The sequence below is a fragment of the Drosophila eugracilis genome, unplaced genomic scaffold (genome assembly GCF_018153835.1).
Source record: "Drosophila eugracilis isolate 14026-0451.02 unplaced genomic scaffold, ASM1815383v1 contig_1897, whole genome shotgun sequence".
Classification (NCBI taxonomy): domain Eukaryota; kingdom Metazoa; phylum Arthropoda; class Insecta; order Diptera; family Drosophilidae; genus Drosophila; species Drosophila eugracilis.
Genome location: NW_024572751.1, coordinates 454,012 through 467,163, shown reverse-complemented (window position 1 = coordinate 467,163; position 13,152 = coordinate 454,012). Strand labels below are relative to the sequence as shown.

The 13,152-nt window shown below is 41.6% G+C and overlaps 1 protein-coding gene across 7 annotated transcripts in view; it reads right to left on the bottom strand.

Annotated features, from left to right (window-relative positions):
* Nucleotides 1–13,152, bottom strand: part of LOC108114967 (uncharacterized protein CG43427) — a 53,445-nt gene that overhangs the window by 36,874 nt on the left and 3,419 nt on the right. For all 7 annotated transcript variants that reach the window (XR_001772771.2, XR_001772772.2, XM_017226175.2 and 4 more), the window contains one exon: nucleotides 5,507–5,559. The gene's annotated coding sequence lies outside the window, so the exon portion shown is untranslated. The remainder of the gene's footprint in view (nucleotides 1–5,506; nucleotides 5,560–13,152) is intronic.

The window sequence follows — 13,152 nt, the reverse complement described above, 5'->3', positions numbered from 1 at the left end:
TTCTTTCATCATTAACTAGTACACTCAGATCCTAAGAAAAAAACTGAAGATCACTTCTAAAAGCCAATGAGCAGTAAGACCAATAAGACTCTTATAATTCCCAACTGATTAAAAAGTATATACCTTTCATGGGCCAACGACTTTCCTTTTGTAGAGTATAAACAGAATAAGTTTTTGCGGCAAGGGTATGCAAAGCGATTTGCGGCAGCTGTGCGCAGTTTATGTTGCATATTGCACAGCCGGCAACAAATCTGCAACAGCAGCTCCGGCAGCAGCAACAGCAGAAAAGAGAGTTGGGTTGAGTGGAGCAGAGTTGAACATTGAACGTTGAACGTTGTATGTTGCTTTGGCCGCAAGAGATGTCAACTGCTGATGCGGCGCGGTTGCTTTACTGGGATGGATACCGATGGTGGCAACGGCCAAGCCACATAGCGTTTGCAACATAACACGCATATGGAGGAGAAATTGTGCCAATTTGTTTGTTGCTGTTGCCGTTGCTGTTGCTGTTGCTGTTGCTGCTTTTGTTGCAGCAGGCGAAGGCAAAGGCAAACCGCAAAGCGACAACCGACAAGCGACAAGAAGTGTCTATATGGCGGCATTATTGATGATGACAGAAATGTGTCGTTGTTGGAAAAGCATTTTCTATGCGCAGCTGTGCCAGAAGTGCACTCCAATCCGTTCGCTCTCTTGCCATGAACCTCGAATCGGGTCCAGAGTCAAAGTCAGACCTCGGGTTCACTGCTTGGCCGGAGCCCACCACTTCCACAGATTCCACTGGAAACAAAAGCATGTGGCTTAAATCGGTCATCAATTTCGATATTACAGTTTAATATAAATGCTGCCTAAGACATATATAGTTTACCTTTACTTTTCTATGATTATATTATTCGTAAAGGAAGTCTAAATCTATTTGAAATTCCTGGACATACGATACAAATTTATGTTTGCACTTTATTGATCATTTTAAATTGTACAAACTTACTGGATTTCTCCCCGTGCAATGTCAGCAACAAGTTCCGGATTAAGCTAAATGCGCCTTGAGGATCCCGCGGACTCCTCCTCCCGCTCGCTTTCGATGGCCAATATTTATGCCATGCATTAATTTTCATGTCTAAAAGAGTTTAAGGCGTAGAGCCTGAATGACCTTGTGCGTAAATTTTAATCAGCGCATCCTTAAAAAAGCGAGAGACTGGTTTGGCCAGGCAGGCAGCCTGATGATGATCCGTGTTTCGTGACTCATCCGCCCAGCCAGCTCAAATTATAGCCAAGTTAAGGTCTTTGCATGCCAAAGATCCGCAAGGGAAGACGACCCAGCATCACTTTGATGGACAGACACAATTGGGTTACAGGAGAAGGAATTTTGTGGCAGTTGCAGTGGCAACTACGCCGTATATGATATCATCTCGAGAAATTCTTTGGAAGTCCAGAGAGCAGCGAACAATTTAAAGCTAAAGCTAAAGCTAAACGCCCACAGGCGTCCCTCAACGTCGTCGTGGTCGTCGTCATTGTCATCTTCATCATCGTCATCAGATACGGATACAGATTTAGCAATGCGATACAAAAATTAGCAAATTGTTATTTTTATAATTTAATTGAAACGCCAACGAGCCAAAAAGTGCCAGAAAGCAAATGGCAAGACCAAACAAAAGACAAAAGCTCACGATTCGGAGCCAAAAATTATGCAAATACCAACGAAAGGCAGACAAACAAAGATACATCTGAAAATTAACATGATAATCTCTACTTCTGCGGTTCTCATATTTTTGAGTATTCTTTCTGAATCTATATCTGTATCTGTATCTGTATCTGTATCTCACACGTCTCCCATGGGTCTCAGCCCAATGTGTAGAATGGTGCACGTTCGGCTCGGACTTTCGTATGCGCATTCATGCAGATTATTTAGTTCGTTCCATTCATGCGAATTTGGCCTTTTGCATTCATTAATTGATCAAGTTTATAGAAGTAGCAAACTGTCACCTTAACTGCTTAGTTATAAAAAAAATCTTGCGTTATCTTTCCACCACCTAGTAACGTTGTTAAGATCTCAATTTTTCATAATATGTTACTTGTAGATTAACATTAAAAAGTGTGCAAACAGGCAAAAGTCTTACAAACATTCTGATCCCAAGTTCTTAACTTTTAAGTATTATTCATATTCTTCGGGAGTAAACACATTAATTACTTTGTGTTCTTTAAGCCTTTTCCCATAACTTTGGGGCTCCCAGAAGAAGTAAAGTGTGAACTCAAAACAAATTTCAGAACAAGCGGAATTCCACCGCCTGCTTCTTTCTGACCATAAGCAGAGAACGGCTGTAAGGCTGGCTAAAACAGAGGAGACCCAGCATCTTGTCACCTCGCTTATGAATTCTCAACCAAAACAGAAACCTCAAAAGAGTATATGAAGTGGGTAATAAGCGCGATTGCGGTTAAAATGACCCAAATTCGCCGGGCCTTAATTTAAATGGAAGAAACCACAGCCAAAACAGTTTAGAGCTGCCCAAAAGTAGGTGGTTAAGTGGGGAGAGCTTTCGTTGTTATCGCTGCCAGATCGTATAGCCAGACCGCTTTTCCAGAGAGTGCAACCCACCAGGTAAGATTAACATCGGGCAGCATTTTCCCCAACTTCAATTTATCAATTTCATCTGCGAGAAAACGCATTTGATTCCCGACATTTTCTTATATAATCTCCTATCTGGCAGCAGCAAACTCGCGGCCACTTGATGCTCGGCAAGTGAGTGGGACTCTGCCATAACCACAAAAAATATTATTTTTATTACAACTACGTCAAGAAATATGCGTGGGAATTGAGTTGAGAAAAATTCATGTTTACAATGTTCAGCCCAGCAGAAGCGGTGGCAATAATAATAACGAGAAAAATGGAAAACGTAAACACAGACACCGCCACCACTACTGCCAGCCACCACTGGAGGAAACAAATGAAGTTGAACAGTTTTGCTACTGTTTGTACCGAAGTGAGTGTAAAGTGCCACCTGAAGTGCCTCCGCCAGCGAGCCGAGATTCGAGATTCGAGGAGGCCAAACCAAGCAGAAGAGTAGCATAGTCATCAGCGCGTTTTGTGGTCGTCATCGCCATGATCGCTCCACGAAGGGCCTCCTAACCCCACACAATTATTCCTGGAGCGGTTCTGCCTCCTCGGCCACTAATCCCATTTCTATTCCTTCGCCCTGGGGACTTGACCGTGAAATATTATATTTCATGGGCTTGCATATTTTATATTTTAATTAGGAGTTTCCTCGGCCGCGCATCAAAAGCACTTTTATTACAATGTTAATGAACTCAGCTTGAGGGCACAACGGGAGGTGAACTTTACAGGCAGAGAGGTTTGGGGAGACTTTATGATGTATAGCCTGGTAACCTTTAAGGACAAATTGTCTTAGTTAGTAAGTTCTCTCTGTTAATGATTTATTTTTTCTGCCATATTTTTTCTGATCCCCTCAGGAACCACGATTTATCTGGTTAGAACCCTCATATTCTATTAAATATTTATTATATTTATGCGTATTTGTTAATGAAAACAAACTAAACGAAACTCTTAGCCCTCTCCCTCGGTTTCCTGTACATGGTTTTGGGGAATAACCTCTTCCGCAGCTTGTTCAGCCCAGCTAATACAAGAAAAAGGGCTTTGACAACGTCAAGCGACTACCGATTCCGAGAAAAAGTTGGTGTTCTTGTTGTCTTGGGTTTCGTTGGCTTTGGAAATTGCTTTCAGACGGCGGTCAAAAAATACTCCAAGCTTTCGAAATAACGACAAGCAAATTCTAAAGACCGACTATAAAAGAGTGCTGAGGAATCAAAAGCATTTTTTAACAACAAATAGAGAATCCAAGAATGGCGCGCTGTGATGAGCGCCTATTCAAGTTTTTAAGATACATAACAATACGTCGGTTGCCCTCTCCAAGCTGTCCATGTCCATCAAACTTTTCTTCAGACTTGGCTGGCAGTTGACTTTCAAAACACGCGTCACCAAAACGAAAAGCACCACAAAAACCCGAAAATTATTATTATGCGTATCATAATCGAATCCATCGAGTTAATCTATAAGTGAACCTGTGAATATGTCATTTATTTTATGAATAATTTGGCGGCATTTAAATGCCTCGCTCGTAAATTGATAGAAAGTCCATTTGAGTTTGTCTGCTCAAAGGGTTTGGGTCGGAATTACTGACCTGCTGAGCGTTTTACGACCCGAGAAACACACGTATCTTGGGGATTGGCATAAACGACAAAAAGATGTCCAACGAACAGGCGATAAGCCGGGAAAACTCAAACTATAACTTTCGAATATCATCATCATACTTCAGGTATAATGTAAACGCAGGTTTTATGGCTATTGTGACAAATTCCTTATTCTAAATTGGAAGTTTCGTTACTTTTTCTGCTTTCAGGCAAATCCCTATATCCGAATTTCAACGGGAAAACTTCAAGAAAAGCGCCATAAATTCTGTTGTCCCAAAATGTCTCAGCGCCAAGCCAAATAGAATAAAAATACGCGTTTCCCAATTTTCAGCTTTCGGCTGAGTTTTCCCTGAGTTTTCACGACGAAAATCCGAGGAAACGGGAAGAATTCCCGTCTGGCTAAGACAGGGAGCTCTCTACAAATATCTCTGATATGCGTGTGCTTATATATAGCCTGCATCTACGCATATATATATATATAAAGCTATATATATATATTTATATGGAACCTATTTTCATCTAATTTCTTTCATTTCTATCCACAGGCCTGCTCTATTTTTGTGGGGCGCATTTTTAGCGCTGTTTTCGTCGCCGTGTTCTTTCTATAACTCAATTTTCCTTGCATTTTCCTACTCCTCGTTTTTCGTTTTTCTCTTTTATCTGTTTGGCTTCTTTTCGGTTTTGGTTTTATGGCTTTTTATTTGGCCTGCTCCATTTCGGCGTACATTGTTTTCGTTTGCGCTTGTCTGGCAAACATTAAAAACCAAAATAAAAGCTTTTCCCCATTTTATTGTTTGGGGCAGCCTTAACATTTATTTCCACCATTTCTTCCATTTATTCATTTCACTAATTTAAATCGTACGCTCTGTAAATTCTTCCGATTTCGTTGGCCATAAATTATCGAGAATCTAGAAAACCGCTGATCTCTGAACTGGCGCCATGCTATCAAAAGGGAAATCAGTGCATTGGACCTATAACTTCAGCACATATAAAAGTTCAAAGTTTGATTTATGTATAAGCCAATTTTTGAACGTGGTTAAATCTGGTTAACATAGACTCCTATCTTTCCGAAATTGTAATAAATACTTCCCCTATAAAGAGGTGGAAACCGAGTTCGACAGATACTTCCACCAATAAACTTGTAATTCGCTTTATCAAGAAACTTTCTTTGCTCATAAATACCTCGAAACCGTGCATGTAAAACATGGGAAAGTGCAATTGAAATGATAAATTTAAGGGTGCGGTAATCGATTCGAATTCAAGCGATTTCAGTAGCAACAAATTGGCAATCGGTAGGAGAACGACTTACCATACAAAGCAGTTAGGCTTCTCTTAATCGAATTTTTAACGATCGCATCAAGCCTGAAAGAGAGAAAATCAATAATTTATTACACGAAAGATGCTTCAAATGTTATAAACAGGTTAATTAAGGTTAATTAGTGAGGCTTTTATTACATTTTATTGATAAGTATATTCACTTAAAGGCAAGCTTGGGTAAATGAATCAGAACTTAGTAATAGATTTTTCGTACTTTCATAGGACTGCCACACAGCAAACGATGAAAATAATAATATTTATCGTGCCCAAAAATATTTTGAAAATTTATTACAGACTGCATAATTTGCTTAGCCAAAAATGCGTAACACCCTCGACAGCTAGGCGGGCGATATTTTAATTTCTACGCAGCCAAGAACTCAAAATTCCTGAAGATCAGCCAGCCAGGTCGAAACAGCATAAAAATAGTCCCGAAATTCGCTATTTTCGAGGCTTTTTTGTTCGTTTGACAGCCCGGCATCAACTAACGAATTACACAAAGTTAAATTATGCAGGCAAGAGGCTCTCAAGAAACGGCAAGATGGGTATCTATCAACGAACCAATAATGATTGAATGCGTTGTTGGGTTCTATCTCAAACAATTAAGTTTGACGACGATCACTTCGCAAGACGGACTATTCATCAAGTTGCCACAGGCTAAGCGAAGTCAGAACGAAATTCTTGACAAATCTCCCAGATGAATGTTTTTCGCGGTTTCGGGTTCTGCTGGCCTATTGGGGCCGCTCGCCAGCCACCTCCGCCGTCCAACTCTTCCCAGGCCGTTTCAATTGAGTTGAACAAAACTCGGTTGTCGTCATTTCGGTGTGCAAAAATAAACATTTTTATTGCCCGCATGGCGCCAAAGCGAAGATGTATCTTGTATCTGGAAGCGCAGCGGCAAAGCGAATAAAAAATGAATTAAACGAAGTCGCTTTTGCGAGCCAAAGATTGCTGAGTCCGTGCCAGTTGCTAATAAATTTGCAATTAAACAACGCACAGAGGCACTTCTAGCGCACGCAGAGTAATTAAGGAAATTTTAGAAAAGCCAGCGATGATCCGCAGATCTATCTGATGATATTGTGTTCATTTTTTCATTTGAAGATCAAACGCTGTGAGCGAAGGCAGCCCAAAGGGCTGGGATCATTTACCAAATTGATCATAAAACGCCAACGAGGCGTGCCGATATAAATTCAATTGGAGAGCCACAAAGGACACCAACGACGTTGATTCAAATATGAAATCTTTGTGAGAGAAAAATATACATATTGTTCACATTACTTTTCGCCTCGTTAATTGACAGAATGAAAAACTTTCTTTAGCCAAAAAACCCAGATAAGCCTGAAGTCAACAGCACGTATGCACCTGGAGAAGGGGAACCTGGCCAATATGGTCAGGCGTCTAGAGACTTTCTTCGTTCATCAAAAATCCATAAAGCCAGCCAGACATTTTCACCTGAAGAATGGCCGCAGAACGAACTGATACGTCTGTATAAGAAGCTAATCAATGAACCGACTGACTGACCAGGCAGACATACAAATTAGAAAAAGCTCTACAAATATGCCAGCAATTACAAAAGACAGGGAAAATTTCGTGACAGTGTTACTAATTGTGTCCAAACAAGACTAAGGAAAATACCAAAGACAAACGGAAAGTTCTTTTTGCTGTTTTTCTGTATTCTTCAAAGGGAAAAGAAAAATATACGAAAACAAAACCAAGCCATTAAGTCAGTACAAATTTGAGCCTTAGATAAAGCTCAACTACACAAAAACTGAAAGAACAAAGACTAGTAGAATGTCAAGTGCATTTGGCTTTTGCCATAGTTTTGGCTCTGACTTGATGGACATGTGTGTTCCCCTGTCTGACATGGCTTTCCATGCTATGATTTACAGCTTTACAATTGCATTTTACAATTATTGTTTTCGTTGAGAGTCGCCTTATCGATCGCACAAAGCTAACGAAGAAGCGCTGTTACACCTGCTATATACGTTATCTCCAGGGGGGGACACTTAGTGACTTTATATTTAGTTTTACAACGATTTAACATTTAACGATATTATACTTCATCTGCCATCGAAATCTACGAAACAGGTTGATTACTTTCATTGTAGAATGAAACTTTATTAAAGCTCCATATACTGTCCACCCAGATGGAACGCCATGGTGGAGGTACACGATTTCTACCTTCTCGATAAGTAAATGAATATTTAATTAATGTCTATTATTGACAATAGAAGGCAATCGTAATACTTTTTAAACCATACTCTATAAAAACAAAAAATTAATCTTTTTGCGGGAAACCACATGCCTTTCTTTGCGCCTTAGATAAAGCCATTTCACCAAGATAGTGGACACATGACAATGAAACGAGCTGTGAGTTGACCACGAACAGTAACCTCCTTTATAGTTAGCCCAGTTAACAATTCGAGTACTTAGTCACTCGCACCGAAGTGACTGATTGGGTGAGTAAACTATGCCAAGTGCCACAAAGACTACAAACTGATAAGCTCGACCAGGCCTCCCCTGTCGGCTTAGAGTCTATAAATAAATCATGATTGTTGATTTTATGGATGGGCACAAGCGGAAATTGACCATTTGGTTAACGTGGCTCAAAGACCTTTGACAGTGTTGGTCAATGCAAAGCAGATGCTAACTGGGGAGTGGCCTCCCGGCTCCTCCTCTGCCCCCTAAACGCTGATGATGATCAATGGCTGGCTATTCAATTTTGTAAGCAAAGCGTAAACTGATTGTGATCGAAGGCTGCGAGCCCGTGTAAGCCTCAGCGGCTTGCAGACTGCAGTCACTGAACTTGCAACAACGGCAACAGGATGAGAAGGGGTAATGGCGGGGCGAATGGGGGAGAGAAACAGGCAAGGGAGACGTCAAAAGGCCAACAAACGCAAGCATACCAAGACCCGCACACATGGCCAACATTGTCTGGGGGCCAACTAATAACAAACAACCGGCTTTCGAAGCAAGGCGCGAACAGAGAAAGATGTACAGTGAAACGTCGGTAATGCGATACTCTATGCTTATAGAAAAGCCACTGGAAAGAATGTGACAAGGAACTGCAAATAGTAAAAACTCAAGAAAATGTATTCTTAGACAAAGCTATTACCCAAAACCAGTTTACTTAAGTCATTGGTGGAACATAAATGCCTTTTAATTTATTTTGATTACCTTAAAACCCGATTTAGTTTTATGATTTCAATCTGTATCCATATCTTAAATAGACTACCCTATTACTGGCCAGAAATATTTGTTAAATAATACAAATAGAGCGAAGACTGTACCGAAAGAGCATGAGGTGAGCGGGGCTGTGGGAGTTAAAGAAAAGTTTGTTTACTTTAGAGGCAGCGATTTTCGACCGCCACAAAACTCGTTGCTGGGCATGCGCATAAGTCACTCCCAGTTGATAGTTGCTGTTGCTGCTGTTGCTGTTGCTGTTGCTGTTGCAAATTGCGCGAATTCCTTGGCAGCCACGACAGAGCACATCTGTCGGCACATTGGGGCAATTGTCGCTTCGCAACACTGTCTTCCAAGCGAGGTGAAGGCCGCAGAAAACTCGATCCGAGCTCCACTCTGGAGCTAAGTCCTCCTCAAAGCCAAGTCCCCATAATTGCATGGCCCGCATCCCAGCGAGCAAATTTCAGCAAAGAGCCGAGAGCGCAGCTCTTGGCCATAACGAATTCGCAATAATGTGCATTTTATTAGATACCGCTTCGCCACTCCACGCTCCACCGCTCCGCTCCGAGTGCATTTTCCGCTTAAACACGATTTCATTTAAATTTCCCTAAAGCATTTTCCCTGCCCTTTGGGGGCCTCACCTTTGCATGGAAGAAGGAAATGCATTTGCGTGGCTTGAAGTGTTGGATCTTGCCAAATGGCTTAAGGCTGTCTTCACTAGGCATAAAAAGTGCGTTTTCAGCCTTTGCAAGTGGAGAAAATAGTTCCTTTGGGGGATTAGCCTTAGCTTGAACTGTATCAGAAATTGCTTTATCTTTTAAGAAAGGTATTGACTAAAGTAAGTTACCAAATAATAGGTTGTGAGTTACTTATTTGGGCGTTTTTTAGGGAATAAATTCATGTAAAAGCAATAAAAAATACCCATCAGATGAGTTGTTAGCTCAAACTGCAGCATCAACATGCTCGTTCACATCGCGGACTGACAATTCAACTGGCTTTTTAGTTTATTTATTAGAGTTGCTTGGCTATTCGTGTTAGAGCCAAAGCAAAAGCAACCGCAGTAAACTGGCTCTATAGAAATAAAAGTGAAATTTTTCCCAGCAAGAGAAATTGTTGCATTTAAGCAAAGTAAACCTCGGTTAAATGGGAAAGTGTTTATTTACAGTGGCAGGAAGAACAGTCGTACAATCAGTCAGGGACTTGATAACAATGTCATATTGGTAATCCGAGCCCACCAGATCGGTCACTGTTCGTCGAGACTATGAGGTAACTTGAGCCCATTTATCAAAAATTAAAACCGAAATAAAACAAAAAGCGTAAGACAGGCCTAAAAATTATGCGATAATTAACATGGCACCTGGAGACGAGATAAAGCACCCAAAAGCCGAGCGCGAAGGTCTCTGGGGATCTGGTTTTACGGTTCCCCTAAATCGACTTTGACAAGTGACCCCCAACCCCACGCCCCAGTTCGACCTTCGCAGCAGACGAAAGAGGCCAGCTGGAATAGTGGTATTGCTGGCTGGCCATTTAAGCCACAATTCAATGCTTTAATTACGCAGCCAGGGCTTGGGGTTTGAATCGATCGATCACAAAAAACGGTTAGTTTTATTACTGCAGTTCGCCTTTCCTCAATTTTACTTTACTTTAGCACTATAGAATGCCAGTCAGCCAATGACTCATAATCGGAATAGGAAAGTTTTGGCATTTCTCTTGAAGATAGCGCAAAAGAAAGATTATTTGGTATATCAATTTGGATATCAGAAGTAAATTGATTGGGCTTATCGTTGGTACAGGAAAAAGCAAATATGTTATCTTATTGACGATACTAAAAACTTAAAGGTATAAACAACCAATGAATATACTATGACTTTAGTTTAGTAAACATTAGTTATGCTTTAGAAAACACCAGGAGAAGTATTCCTAATTGTTTTTCCTTTCGCTAAGAACAGGAACACCCCGCCTGGTATGCCCCTACAATGCCCGCCTAATTTCTAAAAATGTACTCTGCCTTTGTGCTCCTCTCGAAACAATATTGACATTATTAACAAAAGCCTAAAACAAAACATAAATAAAAACTTAATTGGTTAGGAAAATGTAAACAGAGAACGGTCTTATTTTACCTGAGAGGAGCGCTTGGGGCGATGTGCCGCCAAGCAAATAGAGGACCTGACGTTCCTCTGATAATTGCTGATAACCGTTGACGCTGCATTATATATGGACCTAGTCTCCATATGTCCGCCTGCTCTGTTTGCCCTAATCAAGCTCCGTCTTTCGTTCCTTAAGCAAATATAATCCGATTGCGGCGCAGTTCTAGGTGCAATCAAAGCGCCGTATTTGCATAAATGGGTCGCTGGACAGGCCAAGCGAAAATGCTATATATACGCCTGATAAGAGCCGCCTGAAGGTTGCAAGGTGTGAATAATTGCAATATTTAAATGAGATCGCAGAAACAAAGGTGGGAGGAGTATATATAGACCAAAGATAACCCCAGACAGGGGCTGGCAGGGGGAAGGCTAAATATTTACTTGGTATCAAAAGGGAAAAGTATCCACATACACGAACATTGCCGCCTCCCTTCTATATCCTTTAAAAACAGGATGCCATCAACCTGGTTTATGCCTGGCGTTAGGTATTAAAAATTCACGAGTTTTTCCTCACTTATTCCGAACAGAACCTGAGCCCACTTGACGCGTTAAGTCCACAAAAAGCACTGAGCCATTCTCCGGGGCGGAAAGCATTCGGGCCAACTGATAGGACCCCCAGCCGACGGATTCCCGACCTCAAGTTGGGCTCACAGGAACATGGAAAGCCATTTCCATGCATACTCAGGACATTCGTTAGGCTCCTAAAACTTTGCAATATCTGTAGGTAAATATGTACAGCAGTACATAGACTATATGCGAATTCAATTTTATATAGGTCACAAGCTGTCGACTCTGTTGCAATGGCGGCCTGGGAGGGTGTGGAGGGTGTGGAGCCGTGAGGCGGCACATAACTTCATTGCACTCGTTTTTCGGCTTCGGAAAGCGACGCCTCCGAGCAGGCAACAGCTGTTGTTTCCCACCCGAAATCGCAGAGTTAACAGGCGCTGTTAAGGGCTAACAGGGGTGGGGTTGGGATAGGTTGGACTTCGCTGCTAGGGGTGGCTAAAAGGCTATTACGTACCTACGGTTATGTAAATTCCGTAGGTTAATTCGCTTTTAGATTTGATCTACCTATCAGGGTTTTTCGAAACATTTAGATATATAATTTATTCCCCAATAAAATAGAATCTCGCAGTGCAGTCCCTCGCATTATGTACACCTAACAGGCCACTGCTGTGCGTTAACAGAGCCAACCTCTGAACTCTTCTGCGTTACACACAACAAATGCCTGTGGCAATTAATTCTGCCAGTGCTCTTGGAGCTAGGTCAACTGTTTGTATTCCGTATAAGTCGGTATATAGACGGTTATATACGACTCTCCCACACATAAGTGCCAGGAATGTATCCTTTGAGTGGGTGGCTGCTGGAATTAAAGCCAGCCATGTTGGACAATCGGCTGTGGGGAGTTGGGCGGTAACAAAGTGAGTCAATAAGGAAAATGATTATGCAATGGAAATTAGGGAAATCTGCTGAGGGCAATTTTCGGTAATTAAATAACCATTGACTCGCTAAATGCTGATTTTATTACTTGGCCATTTCCCTGCAACAACATGGAAAACTCATCTGAAAATCTATAAATCTCTGCAGACGCTAATAATGCGATCTGCGCTCTGATTAAAACTAACACAGTCCAACTCATTAAGACCCGAACAAATCTCCTCTCTCAAGGCGGTTCATTAAATCAAGCTTCGAAACTAATCGCGCTTTAATGGTAAGCAGATCAACCCAGACCCAACCTAACAATCAGGTTGCATTTTAATTATAGAGTAAACTCACGAATACGAACTAATAAATACTCATCGGGCGCCATCAATTTACTAGAATCTGATAGGAAAGACCTCGGCATACTTGTGTGCGCCCTAAATCAGAAATTCAGTCGGGGCCGAACATTAACTGCTTCCCTTTCTAGGCCCCGAAATGGGTTCAGAAAGACATGTTACACTCAACCAAATACTTTCATATCAAGAATTATACTAACTACTCCTTTGCTTGAAATATATCGAAGTATAGACGTCTGAGAAGAAATCACCCCCTGCGGCATTTCCGCTCATTGAGAAAAGCAGGAGCGGGCAGGCGGCAAAGCGGACAGACAAAGAAATCCAACCGAGGGCGAACTAATCCACAGGCAAGCGCATTTTCCATTTTCAGACCTGCGTGCGTGTGAAAAATGAAAATGGTTAAAATAACAGGTAAGTTAATAAGCTGGCTCTGCCACCGCACCGCACCGCTCCGCTCCGCACAGAGCAGTTTCACTAAATACCCTCCATTGTTTCAGAGCGACGTCCGGCACAAAATAAAATTCGTTTCAGTGAAC